Consider the following 17,430-nt stretch of genomic DNA (forward strand, 5'->3'; position numbering starts at 1 on the left):
GCCTCGAAAATGTAACCACTCACAAATACCTAGACAGAGCTATGGATGCAAGGACTGACCAGTATAATGGGTTTATATGTGCAGCATTGTTGGGAGTCTGGTGGTGTTCCAGGGCCTTGTGTTCATGGACGGTGATGGAATGCAGACTCCTTATCAATGTCGTGACTGTGTTGACAGTATACCCAAGACCTTGTCCGACATTGTTGCAATGTTCCAACATTTATGGAATGCGGACTCCTATTGTTGATGTGTCCATGTCGACACTGTATGAGAGATGTGTTGTGTGTGAGTGGGCACTCAGTCTACCTTAAGTGGGCTGGGTCCAACTCGAGTTGTGAAAGACCATTTTCTTTATTAAATATTATACCTAGATTGAAAGCAAGTTCCTATCTTCAGGCTCATTATTAATCCACAACTATCAAAAAGATAGTTTTAACCATGTTTTAACACAGTTTGATTTGAGCTATACTTTAGGTTCTGATAGGTAACAGTTGAATTAAAGCTCATGAGCCATTTATATGTTTCAATCTTCTTGTTGTAGACACACTTTAAAATTGATTCAATTAAAAATAATGTTCCATCAATCCACACACAATAACCCAGAATGACAAAGCAAGAATACATTTTTTTACATTTCTGTAAATGTATTGTTAATCAGAGACCCTATGAAAACAAAAAAGATACATTCCAGAATTACATGAACTATTATCCTTACATTAAGATGGATCAATTCAAGTTATTGAATGATTTGTTGATGACATTTGCATTTGATCTCATTTTAAGAGTGTCAAAGCAAAGGGTCTGAATACTTGAGGTATTACAAATACATGAGGTATTTCTGTATTTCAATCATATTACATTTACTGACATTTCTAAAAACATGTTTGTCATCCGCTTTGTCCTTCTTCTAGGGTATTGTGTGTGGGGGGGTTGATGACAAATTAATTCCATTTAATCCATTTTAAATTGAGTCTATAACACACCAACATGTGGACAAAATGAAGGGGTCTGAATACTTTCCGAAGACACTGTATGTACCAATCACTGACTTCTGTTTTAAAATATATAATGTAACAAAAGATGTTGTGAGGATTCCCTGCAGTACAGAGGCCTGCAGTAAGGTAAGACACGGCATCATTGTAATAGTAATTGATTGCAGCTTGTTGAGCCCGTGGCTCCAGCTGTGGTGCAGGGTGAATCCAGATGAGGGTGGGATTATAAAACACCCAGAGATACATTTATTTTTTATGGAGCTGTTTCGTAAAATAACCCCTTCCCCTTCCCCTTTACACACACACACACACACACACACACACACACACACACACACACACACACACACACACACACACACACACACACACACACACACACACACACACTCACACACAACCACAGCCACAGCCACACACACAACCACAGTCACAGCCACAATGTAACCCCAAAGTCAGACAGTGTTTTATATTTACATCCTATCAAATTCCCTGGATGATTTATGACATGCTCATCTCTGTGTTTAAGTGTTATCACCTCACCATTATACACACACACACACACACACCCACACACACACACACACACCTCACCATTATACACACACTTGGAGGTACAAATGTATTTGAGGCTGAATGGGGAATGCAGATGAATACTTAATGCCTAATATGGTCATTAGAGCGAGGTATAAACTGAAGGTCACTCTCCCAAGGAGGGAATGCATTTCCACAATCATCTTTTTGCATAAAGGCTGCCATGTTGTGCATTTCACCTGCTTCTTGTCAATTCTGTCACTGAATAAGAAAATGACAAAAATACACCATCCAGCCTCAGTACAAACTAAAGAGGATCGTGCTGGAGAGGGCAGGAGAACCCAAGCATCAACTATTTCCTTTCTTTCTTTCTCTCCCTCCCTCCTCTGACCTGATAACAAATGTAGCCATAGTAAGCCTCAGATTCACCACCCCCCCTACTCCAAACGACGCCCTCCTTAAAAACATTTGTACGGTTTACCACAAATCATTACACCACAATGTTCTTCTCTCCCCTGGGCTGGATGCAGCTGTCTGCTAAGCTAGCGTCCGCTGGCTAAGAGGGGAAGTACTTCAGGAAGGACCTTTCAAGAGATACAGGGCTCCAATTTATCAGGGACAAGATAATCCGCCACTTGATTAGGTAGGAGATGACACTCTCTGTGTGGTTCTGCGGCCGGGGCGACAGGGATGAGAGGAGCGCCTCGTGATGTAGGACAGGAAGAGGAGGCAGGAAGACAGAGATAGAGTGAAAATTAGAAGGAGAGAGAGAGAGAGATTGAGAAAGAGAGAGAGAGGTTGAGAAAGAGAGAGAGAGAGAGAGAGAGAGAGAGAGAGAGAGAGAGAGAGAGAGAGAGAGAGAGAGGGAGAGAGAGAGAAACGAAACGTTCCCATCCTGCTAATAAGCTTTTAGATTTTTACTTGTCCTCCAAGGCAAGGTGACAATGAAACAGCGCTCTGCCATGCATTTAGCCTTCTAACTGGTGGAGAGTCACATTAATATCCTGTCTGCCCAATCCCCCACAGTCCTCTCTGCTCTGAGCACTGGACAATGGTGACTGGGAGAGAGAGTGGAGGGGCTGGCTGGCTGGCTGGCAACGGAAATTTCCACTTGGGCTTCAGTGGACAACACCGCCAGGAGGTTAGGGGTGCCATTAACTACCATCTGGTGCAATGTGCACACAGACAGAAATGGAAGAGCTCATTTGCTGTAGGTTACTCTAGCTTTGGGGATATGGACTATAATGATGTCCACCTCTGGCCTAAACACATAAAGATGTCCACCTCTGGCCTAAACACTATAAAGATGTCCACCTCTGGCCCAAACACATGTTTATAAAGATGTCCACCTCTGGCCTAAACACATGTTTGTGTTTGGGTTATTCCAAAAGCACCCAGTCAGCAGACAGTTGTTGGGCCAGGTCTGGGCTGGATTTAAGATGCACAACCAAATCTACTCAGATAGCATCAAATTAAATACCTTGGTTACATTTGTAGTCATTTTGGCACTAATTTGAAACTTGGTCAGTATTTCCATAGCAGTTCCTTAGAAGTGGCTACGATACGCTGTTAAAACACCCAGGGGTCGGTTTCACAGACAAGGCTTAAGCCTAATCCTAGACTAAAAAGCATCTTCAATGGAGATTTTACATTGAAAGTGTGATTTAGTCCAGGACTAGGCTTAAGCCTTGACTGTGAAACCGGCCCCCAGTGTCTGTTACCCAAACACCCAGACAAATGTAATATTTGGCTGCTAAATGTACTCCCATCTTAATATATAATATGCTGAATATATTGAATGAATAATTCCTCATTGTTTTGCTTTCCCCATAATCCCAGAAATGGAGAGAGTGTATTAAACTGTGAAGATAAGAAGATTTATAATAAAAATAAAGTTTTCTGATAGATTAGTGACTGGTCACAGTTAGCTACAATACTTGCACTAGCACACACGTCTTGAATATGAAATACAAATTGTTTATCACATTCAACTTAAACAGCTATGTGCTGAACCCCGGGGTGGAGCAACTCTCCCCCAGCAGATCTCAAACCCGCCTCCCAGCGCTCCACGCTAACCACAACGCTGAAGGCGTTAAGTCCATTGGTGGAACAGTCAACCAGTCGTATCCAGGGACGTTACACCATTCCTTATTCCTCCGGGACACCGTGCCCACGCGCTGGGCGTTACACTACCCCTCCGTCGGGGAGAGCGTGTTCCCCATGCTTCACTATACCAAGTCTCTCACATGGGCAGGCCTCTCCGATGGCACCGTCCCAGTCGCCAGCCCACCTCCCATCTGTGCCTCGGTCTGAGCCGCACGCTGGGGGCGAGTGTGGCAGAGTCACTGGCCCCCAGCAGGTCTCCAACCCCGATCTCTCGCTTCCCAACCGGCTGCGCTAACCGCAATGCCAGAGGAGTTAAGTCCGTTGGCGGAGCAGTTAATTGGCATTGTGGTTAGCGCGGCCGGTCGGGAGTTGGGAGATCAGGGTTCGAGACCCGCTGGGGGCGAGTCACTAACTCTAACACTAACTGGCTACCAGCTATATTTACAGGATCATATGGAGCTTTCTATACAGGCTTGCCATGTTTGTCTCCAGATATGTTCTTGTCATGGTATCCTTTGACTGTGATGCAATCACTTCACCAGCGTGTTAGCTGAAGTTGGCATTTGGCAATTCGACAAATCTGAATGGGTAACATTTCTCCTATTTTTTTACTATTGTGAAAAAGTCCTTTAATTAGGTTTCTTGACAAAAATAAGCACATAGTGAACCCAATTGAAATTATGAGGCATCCTACTTGGAGTAAAGTAACACAACTATAGTTACCATACAACTGTTGACAGTGCAACAATGATCTCGTTACATACAAACTTTTCTTTCTTTCTTTTCTTTTTTTTAGGATTTAATATTTGATGTAATGTTTTCTCGAGTGTAAAGTGTGATGTTTTTATTTCCTGTAGTTCTGTTTTATGTGATACTTCTATGTCCCGTAGTTCTGTTTTAAATAGTTTATAACACCTGAGGCCGTATTTCCCCTGTGGGTTTACCTGCCCAGGGACTGCTGATGTCATTTAGCTACCCAGCTAATTCAGGGAGAGTCAATGACTGTCCATTGTCCCTTTTAAATAAATGAATAAATAAATAAGGCTGGATCTCAGCACACTCAACACTACATCTATAAATGAGTGTGTTATGTGTCACTACATCTATAAATGGTTGCAGTGTGTTATGGTTGCAGTGTGTTATGGTTGCAGTGTGTTATGGTTGCAGTGTGTTATGGTTGCAACAGTGGACCAGATCAGGTCCTGATCAGTTGGGAGTCCGATCAGTGGACCCGATCAATTGCCAGATCTTGACCACAATTTCAGTAAAAAAGAGCCAGATCTGATTGCCATAACTAAGCCAGATCTGTCATAAGTAAGCCAGATCTGTCATAAGTAAGCCAGATCTGTCATAAGTAAGCCAGATCTGTCATAAGTAAGCCAGGCCATTGTCACAAAAAGGCCAGTTCTGGGCCAGAATCGTTGTTCCCTGGGCTTGTCAAGTCACCATGACAAGGCCACATCTTGGCCGGCATGTGGATGTGGCCCAGTAACCAGTTGGAAGGATGGTCCAGAGGTGGGCCAGCTCTGGTTTCCATGACTACGCCAGGCTTTGAACTATCGTCTTTGCCACACAAAGACAAAGCCTGAGCCAGAATGTTGATGTGGCTGAGGTACAACAGTTTTTTGGGGCCACAATTGGATTGGCTATGGTGGCCCTACCTAAACCCAATCATCATCAAATGGCATTATTATGGTCCAGAAATGGGCCAAATACAGTCAACACATCTAACAACCAGATCTGGCTCATATCTGGACTATTTATCAAACGATAACTGGGGCACAGCCACACAGCGGTCAAGGTCTGGCCTTGTCATGGCAACGCTCCAATAAAGTCTGAAACCTGGTCAATACGTGATAGATGCACACGCACATGCACGCATACACGCGGGCACGCACATGCATGCGTACGCACACGGGCACACACACACACACACACACACACACACATGAACGCACACACAAGCACACACACATGCACACACTCACACACACACACACTTCTCTAATCAGACAGAGATGTATCCTCATTGATTTCTTTTGCAAGGGGCTAAAATGTGCTGCATGGCACCTGGCAACCTCGGCTAGCCGGTGGAGAGCTCCTAACACACAGGTTAAAACCTTCCATTACCGTCTCCTCCAGTACCGACTTTACAACCAAACACTGCCTTATGAAGATCAATACTCTCACCGGTCAGACTGAGCAGCAGCGACCTCCGCAAGAAGAAAAAAAAGAAGACGAAAAAAGATAAAGTGATGCCTAGCACAGCCCATGAAAATCAATGGCAGACTTGTGTTTTATTTGACGCTGCTGAGGGCTCTATTAGCAGATTAATGGTTTGGCGCACATTAAAATAATTGACATTGCTAGTAGCACTGCACAGTGCACACCCGATCTGTAATTACCGAAGATGTTTCTATTAATCCTAATCTGATAAATACCAGACAAGGGAACACACGCGGAACACACGCGCGGGACAGCTGCCATAGATTATACAGATGACTGGAGTCACTGGAGCGCTGAGGTCACGCTAAATTGGTGCTAATGGTGTCGCCGACCCCCCAAAACACACTAGGTTAATCCAATCCCCAGTGTCAGTGAGATATGGCACGTGTGTGTGTGTGTGTGTGTGTGTGTGTAGGTGTGTGTGTGTGTGTGTGTGTGGGTGGGTATGTGTGTAGGTGTGTGTGTGTGTGTGTGTGTGTGTGTGTGTGTGTGTGTGTGTGTGTGTGTGTGTGTGTGTGTGTGTGTGTGTGTGTGTGGTGTGTGTGTGTGTGTGTGTGTGTAGCAGCATTCTGCATAAATTCACACGGCTGCTCTAATCCTGTACTTTACTGTTCCTATTAAAAAGGTTCTGGCTAATTTCACTCTGATTGAACAAATACAATGAAAAACAGCGTTGTAATGAATCAGTGGTTCTATCTGTAAACCTCTCCTTTCTGTTCTTCATCTCCAGACAAATGTTATTAATTTGATTAAGTCCTTGGGAAGTGTTTTTCTCATGGTTGGCCGACCAAGGCTTTCCCAGGCAGACACATAACAGATAGCATCATCTCCCTGATCCACCCTGAGGAGAGATGGGAGAGGTGCTGTGTACTGTACTATCTGAAACACCTTGTTGTTTTATAATAATAATAATAATAATAATAATAATAATACATTAGACTTATATGTATGTATAGGTGTTTCAGATAGTACAGTACACAGCACCTCTCCCATCTCTCCTCAGGGTGGATCAGGGAGATGATGCTATCTGTTATGTGTCTGCCTGGGAAAGCTCAAAGACGCTTTACAAACTGAAAAGATCGAGTAGTAAAATAAAAAGATAAAATAAATAAAAGAAAGTATAGGGGTATAATACATTTTTTGATGACTACATCTAAATCTAAGTGTAGGACAATCTACTCTGTATACTGCAATTACACCTAGATTTCGGGCGGGGAAGTGGTGAACAAGCAACGCCAGCGTCCTCTCTCGACCGGCATTTTTTGAAAACTGATAATATCATATCTATCATATCTATACATATCATATTATAATTTTTAGATTACTAAATCTAAATCTAGGTGTCTTTGTAGGACAATCTACTCTGTATACTGCAATTACACCTAGATACGAACTGTCTTATTGAATATGAAATCAGCACAGTACCACACTCACTGGTTATTTTGTCTAGAACAATCAAGTTATTACCGTTTGTCTCCATTTCGTCTAACAATGCCAACATCTGTTCGACAAACAATCAAAGCCTTTAGCTCAAACACTAACCTCAAGTGTTCTAAAAATCGATAGTTTTAACTTTGAATATTCCTAACAATCAAATGAAAACCAAAAACGAAAACAACAAATGCTGTATTCACAGATCAAAATGAAATGATTAGAGGACGATAATGAATATATAATAATGTCTAAGATGTAATAATGTCTGCTAGACATTTATAATTGAAGACAGACCAAACGGACTCTCTCCAGGCCTGGCCCAGGGTAGTTTTAAAGTGAATAAGATATGGCTGTGCAGGCTGACAGCTCAGGCCTCCACATTACGTGATCATTGATAGAGGATGTGACTGAGGAATATAAATTTACTGGCCACTGACAGCTAGGCTTGATGCATGGGCTCGACCAATCAAACAAATCCTTTTGTGTGACAGATGTCTCTGACTTGTAACCCAGATCACAGATTGCTCCCTCCCTCCCTCCCTCCCCCCCTCCACCCTTCTGTCTCTCTCTCTTGCTTTTGTTTTTTCAGTCCCTTTTTTGTTTTTCATTACTTTATAATCACTAATGCAAACAAAAAGAGAGAGAATAGTCCATGGAATCTGTGTGGATATGTCTAATATTATATATCATAGAAGCATAGTCTTTTAAATTAAACACACACACACACACACACACACGCAAACACACACACACACAGAGTTATTCAGCTGTTTGTAGAGTTTATCAGTAAACATATCCAGATGCCACAGTGCAGACAATCTGGATGAGATAAATAAATCCCCTCCTTCCCACATGTTCCTAGCTTTCAGGTGATGTAAGGAAAGCCCTGCTGGATGACAGTTCATTCGAAATCGGGGACAAGGTCACTGTCTCTCTTCCTTCATTTCCTCTCATATCACCCTCCCCCATTCCCTCCATCTCTCTCTCTCTCCTTATTTCCTTCATCTCCATCTCTCTCTGTCCTGCGTCGTCAGGTAGGGGTTAAACCCAGCCCTCCTGCATTAATGAGACCTTGTGTGCAAGGATAGATCTCTCCCTGGACACAGAGGCTTGATTGAAGCGGTGCTCTCTCATTTTCTCTCTCATTCTCTCTCTCTCTCTGTCTCTCTCTCTCTCTCTCTCTCTCTCTCTGTCTCCCTCTCCCTCTGCCTCTCCCTCTCTCTCTCTCTGTCTCCCTCTCTCTCTCTCTCTGTCTCCCTCTCTCTCTCTCTGTCTGCCTCTCCCTCTCTCCCTTTCTCTCTCTCTCTCTCTCTCTCTCTGTCTCTCTCTCTCTCTCTCTCTCTCTCTCTCTCTCTCTCTCTCTCTCTCTCACTCTCTCTGTCTCCCCCTCTCTCTCTCTCCTGCTGGCCATGATAACACCTCCGTAGAGCCTCTCTCTTGGCGACGGGGTGACACAGACACTCAGGCTTAACCTCGGCGCGGCGTGAATATTGGATGCCGTCGTGCAGATTACAGTCGGTAATAGACACCTGGCGAAATCCTGTCAAGGATTACAATTACACTTTGGAAACAGCTCAGGGTCAAGAAGAGGTCACTGAGTAGAGATGGTGGTCAATAAGACAGTGAAAAAAAAAGGTTTCCCCCAAAACCCCTCCCCATCCCATCCCCTCTCTCCCCTCCTCCAAAAACCTCTAGGAATGACGCTGCCCACTAGCTCGTTTTCTTCGTGACATTCAACCCAATCGACAACATCTTAAATGAACCCTAAAAGAAACAGGAGAGACGTCTCAAAGGTGGGCTGCTGAGATATTGGGTGTGTTAACAGTGGAGGAGGGGGGGGCACTCGATACTGTATTGTGTGGCGTAGCGGTGGGCCTCTCTCTCTCCGCAGTGCAGGTTAGCCCTCCGACGGGGGAGGTTATGAGGCGAGACGATGTGTAAATGTCCTGCGTTACGCTCATCACACCGCAGAGCTGCGATTTAGGAGATTCATGAGGCTTAAAACAATCGCAGGAACCTGCGGCACCCACCCTCACGGGATATTAAAAACAATTTTATATTCTATTATGTTTTATATGCTGTTGAGTACCCTACAGGGGGCAGTTTGTGATGTGGATTGGAGATATGACAGCAGATATGACAGCAGATATGACAGCAGATATGACAGCTAACACACAGCTAAAGAATCATGCATAATACTGAAAACACTAATGAACTACATATAACATGCGTAAGTGACCGTCCATTGGTGGATTAAACACAAAGTTAATTCTCAACCTACAGTTTGGGGAACATAAAATAAGGTATAGGCGATACATGACAGGGTCTGGTTAAAAAGCCCTCAAGTAGGCATGGTCATTTTGCTGTTTTTTTTCTCCAGATTATGAAAGTGCAGATTGTAAACAAAATGGGATGATGATGTCATACATTTAAATCTGATTGTATGTTGGTCCACCTCAAACCAAACCAAATAGGGAAAAAACGCGCTCTGAATCCAAATACAGGTGAAACAGCTGCTAATAGCTATTGGTAAAAAGGAACATTGCTACGAACATTTAACTGCAGGTTTAGCATATCACAACATTCTGATAGAACATCAACATGCTAAAAACACATAACTACACATAATTAGATGATCACACAGTCCTTGCTTTTAAACACATGGCCGACATGCAGCCCTTCTTTACCAGAACGTGTCACATTGGTATTGGGCTGAGAAGTGAGAAACTTAAACATGTATTTCTCTGACAGCAAGTCCAAACAACACCTCCCCAGACAATGGTGCTCGACATGTTTCAATCTGTTCCTTTATATCTGAAACTGTATCCTCACCTCTCAAATATTCCTTTCTAATCCGCCTACTACTCCTTCCTCATCAACACCACCAACCGAAACGCCCTCACCCTCTTCTCCACTGTCAAGAAACTACTCCAACCCCCGGACAATAACACAACGTCCTCCCCTGATCTCTGCAACTCCTTTCTCCACGCCTTCAACGGCAAGAACTCCCAAATGAACAGCTCACTGACTGCCTCCATCTCCAACTCCTCCAACCCCCCCCCCCCCCCCCCCCCCGCTGTCATCTTCCCCCCAGCTGACTACACCCCCCTTACTTCTCTCACTACTTTCTCCCCTGATGACTCCTCCCTCATCACTACCATCATCACCTCCAAAACAACCACCTGCTCCCTCAAAAAGCCCACTCTTGACCCAGCCAACCTCTCCAACTACCGTCCCATCTCCAACCTATCATTCTTCTCCAAAACCCTCGAGCGCGCTGTCGCTGTCCAACTTCACTCCCACCTCCAGTCCAACAGCCTGTATGAACCCCTTCAGTCTGGTTTCCGCCCACACCACAACACCGAAACAGCCCTGGTTAAGGTCATCAACGATCTCCTCACCTCTGCAGACTCAGGCGCCCTCAACATCCTGATTCTACTAGACCTGAGCGCAGCCTTCGACACAGTGTCTCACTCTATCCTCCTTCAAAGGTTGCGCCAACTGGGTGTTGAGGGCACCGCACTGGACTGGCTCACCTCTTACCTCACCAACAGACAACAGTTCATCTCCCTCTCCGGTCACAGCTCCACCTCCTCCTCTGTCACACAGGGGGTCCCCCAAGGCTCAGTCCTCGGCCCCCTGCTCTTCCTCTGCTACATACTCCCCCTTGGTCACATCAACCTGGACATCCACAGTTACGCTGACAACACCCAGATCTACATCAGCACAAAATCCACCCAGAACCCACCCCTCAGTCACATTGAAAACTGCATATCTGCAATAAAAACCTGGCTAACCCACAACTTCCTCAAACTCAACAGTGACAAGACAGAAGTCATCCTCATCGGCACCAAATCCACTCTCAATAAAACCGGACCCATCACACTCACCATTGAGGACACTACTATCACCCCCTCCCCCCCTGGCTCGCAACCTTGGCTTCATCCTGGACCCCACCCTCTCATTTGATCCCCACGTCAGCTACATCGTCAATACCTCCTACTTCCACCTCCGAAACATTGCCAAAATTAGACACTGCCTCTCCCCGCCCACTGCTGAATCCCTCATCCACGCCTTCATCTCCTCCCGCATTGACTACTGCAACTCCCTACTCACCAGCATCACCTCCCGCTCCCTCCATAGAAGTCAGATGGTCCAAAACTCAGCCGCCCGCCTACTCTCAAACACCCGGTCCCGTGACCACATCACTCCTGTCCTCCACTCTCTCCACTGGCTCCCCATCAAAGAACGTATCAAATTCAAAGTACTCCTCCTCACATACAAAGCCCTCCATAGCCTGGCCCCCCCTTACCTGACTGACCTCCTTCTTCCCGACCGCCCTACCCGTACCCTCCCATCCTCATCCACTGTTCCACTCACTGTCCCATCCTCAAAACTCAAAGGCTTCGGAGACCGTGCCTTTTCACGAGCTGCACCCCGCCTCTGGAACTCTCTCTCCCTCAACCACTCAGAGACTCACCCTCACCCAGTTCTACCACCCAGTATCCTTACATTTTCTAAATCACATCAGGATAAGCTAATATAAAGCTATTTTGCCGTTTTTCTGTGTAGGAAGCAGGCTAATTTACAAGCGGCCAACTAGTGGTCGTTGTGTGTAAATAGCAGCTTGAGCATTGTAAAGAGGGATTGTAAAGCATTGTAAAGAGAGCATTGACCCCCCCGAGCCGGCTCTTTTAGTAGGTAAAAAGGCACGGCTGTTCTAGTGTTCATGATGACAGGGAGAGTAGGTGTCTCCTGAGGTCGTTGCACTCCCCTGTTTAGGGATCAAGTCGTTCTCTACTGCTAGACTATTGTCTGAACCACTAACATCCAGGACAAGCTAAGTGTGAATCATCCACAAACACAGTTGTCTGCGCAGCCTATTAACAGTTATCGAGGAGACATTCAAACAGCACTAATAAACAGTGGCGGGATCAATCTGTTGGTTAACAACATGATGAGTTTCTCGATACACAATCAGCCATCGTTAAGACGCCATGCCAGGCAGTGGCAGCGTATGACAAACACGGCACATGGGCCAATTTGCACAGCAGCAGAGAGCAGAGCATAGCAGGGACTTGTTTTAAGGCTTTATCCATCCACACATAAATCCCTTATGATTTGACAAGGAGTGAGAGAGACTATAAACCCCCATCCCCTTCTCTCTCTCTCTCTCTCTCTCTCTCTCTCTCTCTCTCTCTCTCTCTCTCTCTCTCTCTCTCTCTCTCTTTCTCTCTCTCTCTCTGCCTCTCTCTCTCTCTTTCTCTCTCTCTCTCTCTCTTTCTCTCTCTCTCTCTCTGCCTCTCTCTCTCTCTGCTCCCTGGGTGGGGTATAATGGTATCATAATACTATATGTCCTGTATAAGCCTGCCAGACAGATGTGACTCGCCGTCACCTTGACCAAGCTAAGAAGCTAAGGGATCTGCTGGTGTCTCCTCCCTAGTGAGGTACTACTGTATGGCCGCCAGTGTTATCACCACCGGGTAACCTGGGCCATTAGTGGGTAGGACTACACAGGGGAGGACCTACACAGGGGAAGATTAGGCGTATAATGAGAGGGTGACTGAGACACTCACCGTGCCCAAAGTCTAAGTTCAGCTCATGTTACAGTAATTGTAATGAGGGAGAGTGAGTCAAGTTTTTTTACTGCAACACTTAAATGACATGAATATATTTGATTCCTCAGTAAATGCTTCCACAGACTATCAATGTCACTTGAGATGTTGGGTTTCAAGGACAGTGCATATTCTTGGGTTTTAAAGTGTCCTTGTTTTTCATTTCATATAACACGTTGAAAATATGATACGGGTATTTGTGCTCTATATGGGAATTGATCACTGTACATGTTCTGAATTGAAGTCAGAAATGTCGGTTTAGGTTTTCATCATCTCACTGATATCAAATACATCATAACTCAACACGCATGGAAGTAAAGAGGGCAGCGCAACACTAAAACCATGTGCAAAGACAGTTTGGGTAATTCAGTGTTTCACAAAGTGCATCTGCCCCCACCAACACAAACTTTGCAACAAAAGGAGGGGCGTTTTGTGAAAATGGGAGGTTTCAGAGAATGTGCCGAGGGGAGTTGGCATATTTAAATACCCATGACGTTCCACGTTTAATAATCATGAAAATAGACAGTTATTTTATCATAACGGCAGCATTTGTCATCTGTTGGGGATAATCCCTCATACCACCAGTATATCCTCTATAAATACATAGAAGTAGGCATATTCTCGGATTACTACATCACGTAAGCCTAAAACATTGAAAGACCAATGTTGCGTATAGGGGTGCAACGGTTCAGTTGGCCCACGGTTCGGTACGGTTCGGTATTTTGGGTCACGGTTTTCGGTACGGTTCGGTTCAGAAACAAACGTTCCAGACCAACTCGACCTCTGACCAAAGGCCGCGTTCGAGGCATTCACGTGGACGCTCCGGCGCTCTCAGAGCTAATTTACGAACGCGGCCAAATTGATCTTCTCGCCATAAAGCTTAAGCGTACAGTGGGCTTCCTGTATAGATTTACATCTTGCTTTTCCTTGGCTTCCAGAAAACGTCTTGTCTCCGCCCTTTTCCTTTCACAATTGGATTATGGTGATACAGTATATAGGTTTGCTTCTCTGTCCACTTTATCCAAGCTAGACCCCCTGTATCATTCGGTTCTAAGATACATCACCAATAGTGCCTTCAGGACCCATCACTGTACACTGTATAGTCTGGTTGGATGGCCATCTCTTTCTGTCAGAAGGCTCCAACACTGGTACACTCTTGTGTTTAAAATCATCTCTGGCTTCTTACCGAATTATCTGGGCCTGAAGTTCATCCCTATACCGAGTGGCTCGGGTCTCAGGTCTCGTAGATGGCTACAATACAAGGTGCCACTTATCATGAACAATGTTGGAAGGGCAAGCTTGTCTTATTATGGCCCTTGGTCTTGGAATGACCTACAGACTACTTTTAAATTAGAGGCCCTTATTTCCATAAGTATCTTAAAGCGTAGATTAAAGGATGTGGTCACCGCTCGCTGTACCTGCTTTGGTTAGACTTCTCAATGTTTTAATCACCTTGTAAATACCCCTACCATTGTTTGTCTATTGTATTGTTGCCACTGTCTTATGTCCTGTCTTGTTATCTGAACTGTTTTTTTAAGCTACTATTTTGACCCTGTCTTGGCCAGGTCTCTCTTGTAAAAGAGGTTTTAATCTCAATGTGACTTCCTGGTAAAATAAAGGTAAAAAAAAAAAAAAAAAAAACGGAAACGAAAACGAAAACCGAAAACCGTCACGGTTCACTAGTGAATTGAGCCGTGGAACGCAAACCGTACCGTCCGTAAAAAAACCGAGAACCGTTGCACCCCTAGTTGCGTACATCCATCACCTCTGCTCTCTGTGCCAATGACTAATTAAATCATGGAACTGTGGATGTCTTTGATAGAGTATCAAATCAAATCAGGGGAATATCTTAATCATTGTATACTGCAGACTATAGGAACATATGCATAGCCTACCTACTTCATGGAAGGTTTGTTGGGAAAGCCTTTTAGGCCCAAACTAAAAAGATAGTTGTTCGAATCATCCTGAAAGTTGCCAAACACCACTTATCCAATCCATGTTAAATGGTAAATGGCAAATGGACTGCACTTATAAAGCGCCTTTTTTGCTGCTCCAAAGCTGCTCCAAAGCGCTTTACAACGGCCTCTCGTTCACCCATTCACACACACATTCACACACCAATGGCGGCATTGTTAGTATTGGGAGGGGATAATGATATCAAGTAGTATTCAAAAGGCCTATGCAAATCCATTCCCACACTGCATGATCGGCCAACACCGATCTTTGGAAACGTGCACATGGCTGTCTTGACAGGTTAAAACAATGCACTACGCGATGACCCCCGCCATGCGTTTCTTTTCAACGTTGAATATTATCCACTGCTGTGTCGGAGGTGTTAAAAAATGCCCTTGTGTTAAAAGGAGGTGTTAATGGTTGCCCTTGTCCGCTCCTGGTAGGATAGCACGTCCGTGATTCATAGCGTTTTACTTTCTGATGCGAGATGTCTGAGCGGATTTGGGAAAAGCAGGGCTTTTTTTAAGGATGATTAAAATCAATACTGTTGTAAACGCAGGCATTCCCAGTGTGGATATTTAACTGCTTTGGTGTACTTTAAATTCAGCTCCCGGCTCCTCTGTCAGATCACTGAAGGTCTCTTTAGTCATTCTACTGGGAGGGTTGCTTCTTTTTCTTCTCTTTTTATCACTGAATCGGAGAAAATGATTGACAGGTGACTCTGGGGAAAAAGAGCTCAGTCCTTTTCCTCTCCAAGGCTTGCAGGATCACGACACTCACACACAATTTCTCAAACACACACGCACGCGCGCACGCACGCACGCACACACACACACACACACACACACACACACACACACACACACACACACACACACACACACACTCACACTCACTTCTGTCAGTGGGACTGAACCTGTCACCTGCCTTAGCACCATGCACACACACACACACACACACACACACACTCACACTCACACTCACACTCACACACTCACACTCACACAATATTGTTTTTGTGTGTATTGAGGCATAAGAGCCAATTTAACACATTCACATCTGCATATCCCTCTATCTATACGTATATAGGTTCTAGTCCAAACAGAGGCAAGGTAGCATGATGCTCTCAGTAAAAAAGCACTACGGCAACAACTCTGATGAAACACTTTGAGAGGATACACTTTAGTCTGAGAGAGAAATGTTGACCCTCCAAACACGGCGTCATTGTCATAATAGCTTTCTGAAAAGAGTCAAGTGTTCTCCGCGCGCTGATTGTCTCTCGTCCTGATGAGCAGCCATTAAAAAAAAGAAAAAAAGAAAACACCCAGCAAGTTAAAAAGGGCTAGAGGGAACAGCTAACTCTCATCAACTCCACTCTGCTGCAATAAAAGATGAATTAAGCACTCTGTCTCTGATTAATTAAACCAAGAGATTCACACTAATGAGACCACACAGAAATATGGGGGAGTCCTTTTTGTCTGGTCAGGATTTGAATAGTGCATGCTTGGTTTTCCCCCACAAAGACTGGGAAAAGAAATTGAAGAAGAAGCACTGACTTTGTGTTTCATCTGCTAAAGAATCCTTTAAAAAGACAGATTACATGCAATCGGTTGTCTCATAACCGCCATAGCACAGAGCGATGAGAATATTACATTCGTTTCGAGGACTAGCCATAGATGTGGATCACTAGGGTACAGCAAACTCTGCTATTCTGACATGGCACTGGCAGAATCAGCCATGAGGGGTCATTTGACCCCTGTGAGAAAAGAAACATGTTATATCTTTGCACTCGATCAAATTTCAGGACCCTCCTTTCATGACTTTTCCGAGATATGTGCGTTCTACCACCCAGTCTCCTTACATTTTCTAAATCACATCAGGATAAGCTAGTATGAAGATATTTTGCAGTTTTTCGGTGTAGGAAGCAGGCTAATTTACAAGCGGCTCTTTTAGTAGGTAAGAGATTCACGGCTGTTCTAATGTTAAGTGCTACAGTATGAGTCAGTCTGTGTAATCAAAGAAAAGGAATGGAATCGTACTTGATCAGACACACAGTCATGATCTCTTGAAAGATTCCACATACACCATGTCAACTGAAGTTAACTGACGTTTTTGAGACAATATTGACATTCTCCTTCTTCCCATCAGGGTGTCAGCGAGGGTTCTGGGACTATTTGGTGTGACTAACAAGGACGTGTGTACAATCAAACCTTTCATCTCTCAGGTTTGCACAATTCCTGCTGAGTTTTTGCTCACCCACATCATGTCTATGTTCTCTCCCCCCCCCCCCCCCCTGTACTGTTCCATGCCCCATCTTTAATTTGATGGTAACTGTCAAACTATCTCTTTCCGTGTCCTCCTCTTCTATTCTATTACACACCCACACCTCGGCTGCTCCGGTGCAGGTGGGTGTACTTCTCTCCCTGAGATTGACAGAAACGACGGTAGGCCTACAGTGAGTGAAACCAGGGCTTCTTAAGACTCTCAGCTCTATCCACCGATATCCACAGATCTCTCTCTCTCTCATTCTCTCTCTCTCTCATTCTCTCTCTCTCTCTCTCTCTCTCTCT

At 44.7% G+C, this 17,430-nt stretch overlaps 1 protein-coding gene across 10 annotated transcripts in view; it reads right to left on the minus strand.

Annotated features, from left to right (window-relative positions):
- ntng1a (netrin g1a) overlaps nt 1-17,430 on the minus strand; it is a gene marked incomplete at its 5' end in the record, with an annotated part of 108,219 nt that overhangs the window by 63,078 nt on the left and 27,711 nt on the right. The gene's annotated exons all lie outside the window — the stretch shown is intronic.

This window comes from Nansenia antarctica (genome assembly GCF_963989245.1).
Source record: "Nansenia antarctica genome assembly, chromosome: 13".
NCBI classification, from domain to species: Eukaryota; Metazoa; Chordata; class Actinopteri; order Argentiniformes; family Microstomatidae; genus Nansenia; species Nansenia antarctica.